Genomic DNA, 10,690 nt, shown 5'->3' on the forward strand with positions numbered 1-10,690 from the left:
CTCCATCGCCAGACAGTTACCACCCGACGCTTGGAGGAAGAACGTCTCATATTCTACCTTGGGACCCTGCAACCACATGGGATCAATGTGGATTTCACCAGTTTCCTCATTTCCCCTTCCCCCCGTCTTATCCCAGTCCCAAGCCTCCAGCTTGGCATCGCCCTCTTGATCTGTCCATCATCTTTCCCATCTATGCACTCCGTCCTCCTCTCCAACCTATCACCTCTCCCCACCTTCTTCTACCTATTGCATTCTGAGCTACCTTCCCCCCAGCCCCCGCCCCTTCCCATTTATCTCTCAGCCCCCAGCCCACAAGCCTCATTCCTGAAGAAGGGCTTATGCCCGGAACGTCCATTCTCCTGCTTCTTGGATGCTGCCTGACTGGCTGTGCTTTTCCAGCAGGAGAAAGTGAGGACTGCAGATGCTGGAGATCAGAGCTGAAAATGTGTTGCTGGAAAAGCGCAGCAGGTCAGGCAGCATCCAGGGGACAGGAGAATCGACGTTTCGGGCATAAGCCCTTCTTCTGCCCGAAACGTCGATTCTCCTGTACCCTGGATGCTGCCTGACCTGCTGCGCTTTTCCAGCAACACATTTTCAGCTGTGCTTTTCCAGCACCACACCCTCGTCTATGAGAGAAATTGCATTCGGAAAGGGGATTGGGTTTTAACTGCATTGTGCTGAGGCAGTATTTGCACAAGGATAAGATCTTGTCCTTTGATAATACTGGGGAATGAGATGGAATTGTGGAATCAGCCTAGACTTGGTCTAGGTTTTGCTAGGACTTTGAAGTGGTCCTAGCATTTGATAATTCTGGCATGTGGATCTTGGAGTCTGACTGCATTGGTTTGGCAACATGGAGTTGTTCTTTGAGTAGACAGTGGGTGTGTGGCTGGAGCTGTGGTTGCACCAGCAAATGTTCTTGGAAAAGGGACTGAAGACATCTTAATGGCCAGGTCATGTTTCATTCTACATAACTCCTGAGTGTGTATTTATGATATTATGCATTTGGCGAAGAAACTAATCTGTCTTTTTATAATGGATAGCCAATGGCTTCTAGAATATTCACAACTGCACTTGTTGATTTGCCACAGTAAAAATAAAGCAGACAACCCAATGTGTTCTCTCAGCATTAGTCATGAAGGGAGACACTCAGAATTAACTTAACATTTGGGACATCACAATGAGTCCTTCTGCACGTGAGGGAATTCAAACATTTTAAGACAGCAGAAGAATGGAAGGACGCTACAGGGGATTTCCAATTAATTGACCTTGCTTTGTGGAACAATGTTTCCTCACATAGCCGCCATTTTGTTTCGGTTGTGATAAGATGGACCACGTGGCACCATTTTGGCTGAATGTATTAGGAAGGACACTGGGAGAAGCCTGTGGCAAGAGAGCTCTCAGCCAAAGGGGAATGGTTTTTAGAAATCAGCTGCTGTTCTGCTGAAAGTGTCCAGGCAATCTACATGTGTTGTATCCTCAGGAACACCGAGGACCAGGAACCTTCTCTCTCTTGCTCTCTCTCTTTTCCTGTCTCTCACGCACATGATGGATGTTCTCCCTTAAGACCCCACCTGTGGAAGTGGCCTCCATTTTGGCGAAGGAAACCATCGCGGTTGCTAATTCTGACTTCAAATTTTTCACCACCTTCACTTCAGAAATGTAATTATTCAAGTAAAGCAGGCTTCCAGAAATCTCAGGGTGATTTTATTTTCACCATTATCAACCTTTGATCTCTGAATACAAGTAGCTGTACCACTTTTTACTCAGTATTGTCCAGCAGTAGGTTTGCGATAAACCAATCTGTGTGGTCTTTAAGAATAAAGCATTGCAGCTGGCTATTTTTAAATTCGAACACTTGATAAACTGGAGGAGAGCTGAGTGAGCCAGGCACATTCATAGTTCATGGACCTCATGCACGTCCACATGACAAACTAGAAATATTGAACCAGCCTGCCTTTTGGATTAGCAGCAAAGGCAATGCTTGTTGTGTGGAGTTGAGCTGAAATGACAGCTTCAAGGCAGATGGGTGGCAGAGATAATTGTAGTGAGGAGAGTGTTGATGTGTTAGCATTGGGTGATGTAAGCCTCCTCCAGTTCCTCAAACCTTTGGAACAGACTAACCTTTTGAAATGATTACTTTACACAGTGCTGAATAGACAATCTATACCAATGGGTGGATTATGAAAGATTCAGTCTCTGTCCCTTGGTATCTCAAACTCTTGTTGGAATCTTTTGTTTTCCAAGTGTTCTAGATTTATATATTCCAACAGAATCCAGGCTGTTCTAGGGAATGGACGTTGGTGGACAGGAAGGAGTGCAACTGGACCTCTCATGTGAAAATCCCACACAATGGAAGATGGTCCTGGTTGCTGGAGGTCAGTCATCTCAGCTCCAGGACATCTCTGCAGATGTTGCTCAGGGTAATGTCTCTGACCCAGTCATCTTCAGCTGCTTCATCAGTGACCATACCTCATTCATAAGCTTACAAGCAGGGATTTTCTGATGGGTGCACAATAACCAGCATCTCCTCAGATACTGATGCAGTCCAAGTTCAAATGCAACAAGGCTTCAGCTGACAAATGGTAAGTAATATTTGCACCACACAAGTGTTGGATAACGAGTACCTCCAACAAGACAGAATCTAACCACTAGTCATTTTTTTTGGTATATTTGTTTATCATATGTTAGTGCCACTGGATGGGCCAGTGTTTATTGCCCACCTCTAAGTGCCTTGAACTTAATGATAAGACCATTTCTGAGGGCTGCTAAGATCAAGTACATTGTGTGGATCTGGAGTCATATGTAGGCCAGACCAGGACACTTCTGTGTCTTCCATTGTGAGGTCAGATACAAAATACTTGTTCTAACTTCCTGACATTGGCTTTATTTTTCATTCGTAATATCTTGGTCTCAACTTCAAAGGGACTGATGTCATTTTAGTTGACAGTGTAGTGCTGGAAAAGCACAGCAGATCAGGCAGCATCCGAGGAGCAGGAGAATCGACGTTGCGGGTAAGAGCCCTTCATCAGGAATGATGTCATTTTTGCTCATCTATTCATTTTTATATATCATTTGAAACTCTTTCTGTCTATTTTTATATTTTTTTGCTATTCTCTCTTATTTGTCCCTTTTTTTGTTTAACCACTCTTCAGTGAAGTATAGTTTTTCCAACCTTCAGGCCTACTACTAACCTTCACAGTATTTTGTGCCTTTTCTTTCAATGTGATGCAATCTTAACTTCTTTTGCTAGCCACAGATGGCAGCTTTCCTTTTCAATGGAATATAACTTTGTTCAGAATAATAAAATATTTCTCTCAATGTCTGCCACTACAGAACAATCTCAATTATCTGAACGAGACGGGTAGGGAGTATTTTGTTCGGATAGCTGAGAGTTCGGATAACGGATTGTTCGCATAATTGGTAGTGTTTTTACAGGACCTTGACATCTTGTTCGGATAATCCAAAATTTGGATAATTGATGTTTGGATAATCAAGGTTGTTCCATATTTCACTCTCATTTGCTGCTTTAATCTATTTTCAAAGTCTACTGTGGCCATAGTTTTTCTCTTCACAACTTTATCATTTTCCTCATTTAAGTTTAACACACCAGTTTCAGATCAAGATTGCTCAACTGAATAACTAAACATGAAATGATTTCCATTGTCTCAAGGATCCTTTACTATGACAGCATTAATTAACCATATCTTGATACATGTTACCAGGTCCTTGGTTGGTCCAGAGCATACTGTTCTCAGAAACTGTTCCAAATACACTCTCTGAATCTTGTCAGTTTGATTTATCCAATCAAACGCGGATTAAAATGCCCATGATTATTGAAGAATCTTTCTTACAAGCCCCCATTATGACCTGACCCGTACTTTGTTCTATAATGTTGCGACTGTTAGTGGAACTAGAAATCACTACTGACAGTGACTGCTTTCTCTTCTTATTTATTTCTATTCAAACTACTTCCATATTGTGATCCTATGTGTTATACTGATCTCATCCATCATTTTCAAAGCTACCTCCTGCTTTCTCTTCTTATTTATTTCTATTCAAACTACTTCCATATTGTGATCCTATGTGTTATACTGATCTCATCCATCATTTTCAAAGCTACCTCCTGCATTACCTTTCTTCCTATCCTCCCAAAATGTCAAAGTCTCTGGAATACTCAATTGCCAGTCTTGGTCACCTTGTAACCATGTCTCTATAAATGACTATCCTTTCATATGCATTTATGTTTGTTTGCAATATCACTTCATCCAACTTTTTTCTTGCTATGTGCATTCAAATGAAGAATAGTAATTCTGTCATTTTGCCATATTTCCTGATATTGTCTTAATTTGCTGAGGCACCGTTATCTTTACACTACCTGTCATGTCCTGGTTCTCAGTTCCTGTATCGCTACCCTATCCAGGTAAGTCCCATTACCTCAAATGTGTCACATTGTCTGATTCATAGACTACAGTTCGTCACCTCTAAATTGAAGCTCCTTTAGCTGCAGACACTTCTTGCAAAGCTGGCTGCTGTGGGTCATATGGATAACCATCATTTCCTACTCACCACAACTTTAATGCATCATGTGCCCTGCCATCTTCTTTGTGGTTGATTAATTAATTAGGATTTACGTTTAGAAGTACCACTTAATAATAATTTGTAGTGAAATTAAGTACTTTAATTGGTTGAGGATAAACATCATACAAAATTAATATCTCCTCAGAACCACTTTAGCCTGCTATAGACCCAGTTTAGAGAAAAAAGCAAATTAAAGTTACCAATCACTTACTTACGTACTTAACTAATACCTCCGGACTTCATTTCACAGGCCTGCAGTTCCTTGCTCCTTCTCTCAGATTACTCCTTGTTCTGTAAAAGACCAGAATAGCTTCTCTTCCCTCATTATGCCAAATTCCTTCACTCACTAAATTCTGAAGTTCAGTTTTGTTTTTAAGTGTGTTCTGTTGAGCTGCCTGCCATGCTACTAATCGCTGTAGTAACAGGTTCAACTTTCTCACCAGACTTTGATGAAAGACTCTTCCTTGGACTATCCTACTGCATTTGTTTGCAACAATCCTATTCCTTATATTATTTTCATTCTATCAGACCTTTATAAGGTCCCATGTGACGATGCTGCTCCTTAAACAAGGTTGGTTTTGGTTCGAGAGGGGTCATAAAGACAGAGGTGCTGAAATGTCTGAACTGGACACTTTAATAATAGCCAACAGATGCTGCCTAAATTACCAATCAGAAAGGCTTTCAGATAAGTTTTTTAAAAACACTTGTACAATGAAAGGGGAAGGCCAGTTCTCTTAGTTGAGGGTTTTCTTTCTAGTTTTGGGTTAGTTTTAGCTGGGGACCCAAAGACACAGCTCCATGCTGATCCTCTCTCTGTCTCTGTGACCTCTCTCTCCTGTAAGAACCTGTGTTTGAATTTACTGTTTTGCCAAGGGGTGTGTTGATGGGATGTTGCAGGAAATTGGAGCAGCCTTTTGCTAAGTTGTATTTTTGTGTCGATTGGGTTTTCAAATAGTTATGTTATTCTAAATTGGGTTTTCTTTTGTTCATGCATAAATAAATTCTGTTTTGTTTAAAACAGAATGGTTTGACCAGCTGCATTGCTCCTTACACCTGCTTAAACCAAAGAGAAAAGTCAGGGTCTGGGTTACTGTCTTAAAGTATTTTGAGGGGGTGTGGCCCAATCCATAACACACACCTCAGTCTTCATTCTTCAAGAGAAAAGAAACCTTACCTGCTAATCTTTTCCTGAATTCGAGCAATATAATCCTTTTAAATCTTCCTTGACGTCTCTCCAGTACCTTTATCCTCTACATTATCAAATCAAAAATATCAATAAGTTGCTCAAGCAAAATGTCCCCATTTGAAGTCCACAATGTTTATTTATTAGTACTTTTCCTTTACAGATTTGTTTTATTCTCATTTTTTGGTGTTCAGCTGACTGGTCTATATTTCCCTGGACATGTTTTCTCTCTCTCTCTTATTAAATCAGATAATTCAATTAGCAATCCACAAGGTTTCTGTTACTACATATTTTTGTCTCTGCTATCGCTTCCCTAGATTCTATAAAATATATGGATATAATATAGGGGTTGAGATATCATGTTGCATGATGATATACAGGACATTGGTTGGGCTGCTTTTGGAATATTATGTACAGTATTGCTTGCCCTGCTACAGGAATGATATAAATAAATTGGTAAGAGTGCAGAAAAGATTTACCAGGTTGTTACTGGAAGTGGAGGGTTCGCATTATAAGGTGAGGTTGGATAGGCTGGGACATTTTTCACTGGAGCATTGAGGGCTGACCTTTATAAAATCATGAAGGGCGTAGGTAAGTTGAATAGCAAAGCTCTTTTCCCTGGAGTAGGGCAGTTCAAAACTAGGGGGCATATTTTTAAGGTGAAAGGAGAAGGATTTAAAAGGACCTGAGGGGTAATGTTTTCACACAGGGTGTGGTTTGTAAATGGAATGAACTGCCAGAGGAAGTGGGAGACGCAGGCACGGCTGCAACATTTAAAAGACTTTTGGACAGGAACATGAATAGAAAAGGTCTAGAATGATATGAGTCAAATGCAGGCAAGTGGGAGTAGTTTAATTTGGGAAACCTGGGTGACTTGGGTGAATTAGACTGAAGGGTCTGATTCTATGCTGTATGCCTCTGACTCTAACACATCCAGACCTGTTATTTCAGCCTCTTTCAACTTGTTCAGTACCATCAATATATTTTAGTTTTTATTTGAAATGAACTTATTACACTGCTCATTTATCTTTAAACATCAAATCCACCTCTTTGAACTCCCTGGTAAATATCAAATTAATTAATTAATTAATAGTTCTGCAATCTTTCTATTATTATCTGTCGTATTATTCTGTCTGTTGCTTAATTATCCACATCCAATTGTAGGTTTTTTTTAAAAATTGATGCGCTGTTTAATATTTTAATGTATAGCGTTTTGTTTTATGCTCTTTCAGAATGTAATTTATGTCAGTTGTGACAGAGGCAGTTTCAGTCAAAGCATCCTGCAATGAACTGGATAATTATCTGAAGTGAAGACCTTGCAGGTCTATGAGAGAAAGGTGGGGAAATGCAGTTAGGTGAGTTACTCTTCCAGAAGACAAGCCTGGATTTGATAGGCTGAATTTTTCCTTTTGACTTTCAGGACATTGGTGTTGCTGGCTGGACCAGCATTTATTTCCCATCATTACTTGCCTTTGAGGAGATGGTGGTGAACTGCCTTCGTGAAACGCTGCATGGCCTCTTTCTGTATCATAACTATTCAATGGTTCTATAAGGATGAAGTTTGTTGCACAGCTGGATAAATTTTATCTTCATCAGGCCTGCCAAATCCTTTTTCCTGTACATTTTTAGCTCAATGATCAGTGTCCAGGGACGTTCAGGCTAGGTGGATTAGGCATGGGGTTATTTGGATAAGTTAAGGGGTTGGGTTTGGGTGGGATGCTCTTCGAAGGGTCAGTACGGAGTCGATGGGTCAAATGCCCTGCTTCCCCACTATAAGGATCCTATGATTCTATGATTTAATTTACCCAGCAAGCCTACATGACTGTTGTTGTGAGCAAGATATTCGGTTTCCTCTTCCCTCAGTTATTCTCAGTGGAAATTAACTCAACCCATTCAAATGGATGTTTTGTTAAGATCTTTGCTTGGCTGAGCAGAAAATAATGAGATTGATTCATGTTACTTATAAAGTTAAACATGCAAAATCCTTGACTATTTTTTTCCCATGCACTTTGTTAATAAATAACACGGTGCAGTCATTGAGAAAGAGGGGAAAGAAATGAATCAGAATTCCTTTCACATGAGTTACTGTACATCTCTTGGCAATAGACTATATCAATAATCAGCTTGTGGAGACACCTTAGTAATCTTTCTTTAGACAACAGTACCCTGTCATTATTGGTCAAGATAGCAGAAAATCCCAGAGAGAATTGAATTGCACTTTGACCTTAATAGTTACTGGATGGATATATTAAAAATATTGTCTCTTTATGCTGGATTCCACACTGTTTTTATAAAGTGCACGTGCACATTATGGCTTGCCTTGTAGCAAATTAAAGGGATTGTTGCTTCATCAGCCATTAGGCATTAGAGAAACAGATCTCTTGCTGACAGAGGAAGAGCATTTAGTGACAGATAATAATGCATTTGCACATATTATGCCTTTAATCATCCATTTAACAGCACAGCATAGTATGCAAAAAATAAGTTATGTATTGGTAATTGTGACAAAACAGCTGGCTATAATGACAATGATTTTATTTTAAAGCAAAGAGGGGAGAGACTATGATAGGGACCAAAGATTTGGTGGCTTTGTTTATTTTGTCTCCTTTGTCTACCTTGTTTATTTCAGGCAGTTTTAAACAGAGGAATAGTTCAAGAGGGAATGGGAAAGAAAGCAGGGCCCAGATCAAGACTTCTGTATGAATCTCTCAAATTTCAAATCTAATGTTGGTCTTGCTTTTTGTACACCTTCTTTGCAACAGTAATTTGTATTCCTCACTCTGTTTAATCATCCTATGATCTTCAATGGTATGATCTGTCTGTACTGCATGCAAAATAAAACCTTTCACTGTTCCTCGGTGACAATAATAAATCAAATAAATGAACATATTTTGAATCTCTTTGGTTCTGTATTATCGAGCTGGAGTTCTAACTGGTGACTTTCCAACGTTAATGAAGGGGGAGCAGTACCTATTAACCCACCTCTCAACCTGTCCTACCATCTTCAATCCACGGATACAACAAGGTCAATCTGCTCCTGCAACCCGTTAGAATTATATCTTTTATTTTATATTTTATATGTGTTCTTCCTACTACAATGAATCACTTCACACTTAGCTACACCAAACTTCATCTGCTATTTGTCCACCTTTTCCACCAAGTTGACTATCTCCTTTTAAAGTTCTACACTATAGTTCCTACAGTTCACAATACTTCTGAGTCCTGTACCATTTTCATGTGTTGAAATTGCAGATGAGGGCTTGGTCATTAATATATATTAGGAAGAGCAACATTAAACCCTTGAAAACTCCACTAAAAACCTTCATCCAGTAACCATTACTCAAATAAAAGCAAAAATACTGCAGGTGTTAGAAAGCTGAAATAAAAACAGGGAGTGCTGGAGAAACTCTGCAGGTCTGGCAGAGTCTTCTTCAGAGTCATTTCAGACAGAAAACATTGACTTTATTTCTCTCTCCATCATTGCTGCCAGACCTGCTGATTTCCCCACAATGCCTGTGGGAAGTCCATGCACACAATGCCAACCGCATCACTCTTTTTGACTCTTCAAAACCCCCCAGTTAAATACAGTCTGCCCTTCATAAATCCATGCTGGCTTTCCTTAAAATACCTGACCAAGAGACTAACAATCATTTCCCCATCATTGATGTTAAACTGATTGGCCTTTTGATATTTGGCTTATCTTTATCCCCTTTTTAGAACCAATAAGAAACATTTGTAATTCTCTGGCATCAATTCTGTGTCTAATGAAGATTGAAAAATTGGGACCAGTGTCTCCCTAATTTCCAGTCTCAGTTCCCTCAATATCCTTGGCTGCATCTTACTGAATTCTAGTGGCTTAAACAGAGACAGCCCGTCCAATACCATCTTTTTATCAATTTTAACCTTTTCTAGTGCTTGAACTATCTTCTCTTTCACCTTGACCTGAACAGAATCTTCTTCCTTTATTTGGACAGATGCAACATATTCATTTAAAACCTCAGCTACGTCACCTGCCTGATTTTTTGGTGCCTAATTCATCATTTGACCATCTTTATACTATTTGTTATGATCCTACTGAGGACTATTAGAAGTTTAAAGAAGAAATCCAGATATCCATCTATAATTGACAGAACAACACAACTAGGTTTCATGTTTTTCAGCAAAAATAACTTTATTAAATATCAGAAAGAATTTAAAAAAGTAAGCACAATTAAACTTTTTCACAATAATTTATAAAAACTGTTGGAATAAACTCTGTCCCACTCTCACTTTCATTCTGGAGTTCCCTTATCATAAGTGATCGCAACTTGCATTTGCTATTCCCAAAACCAACTCAAAAGGTATGTCACCACTCTCCAGGATTCACTCTGATCTCTCTTTAGTATGTCATTTGTTCGCCAAGGTTCCAGATTTCAATGGGTTTTTCTATTAGCTTCTGGCTAAGTGATGCTCCAATTTCTTTCTTGACCTTGTGACACTGAGCTTCAATTAGATTAGATTACAGTGTGGAAACAGGCCCTTCGGCCCAACAAGTCCACACCGCCCCTCCGAAGCGCAACCCACCCATACACCTACATTTACCCCTTACCTAACACTACGGGCAATTTAACATGGCCAATTCACCTGACCTGCACATCTTTTGGACTGTGGGAGGAAACCGGAGCACCCGGAGGAAACCCACGCAGACACGGGGAGAACGTGCAAACTCCACACAGTCAGTCGCCTGAGGTGGGAATTGAACCCGGGTCTCTGGCGCTGTGAGGCAGCAGTGCTGACCACTCTGCCACCGTGGTTCAAGCTTCCCAGCAACTTCCATGCAATGGCTTAAAAGTTCAGAAAAAGCCCTTTGCTTTCAACAGCCCACTGCTATGGTTTTAAACTGCAAACAAGCTGTTCACTTATAGATCTCCAACTTCGAAACACAAA

The sequence above is a fragment of the Chiloscyllium plagiosum genome, unplaced genomic scaffold (genome assembly GCF_037043375.1).
Source record: "Chiloscyllium plagiosum isolate Xiang-an unplaced genomic scaffold, Cpla_swu_hap1 HiC_scaffold_4, whole genome shotgun sequence".
Classification (NCBI taxonomy): domain Eukaryota; kingdom Metazoa; phylum Chordata; class Chondrichthyes; order Orectolobiformes; family Hemiscylliidae; genus Chiloscyllium; species Chiloscyllium plagiosum.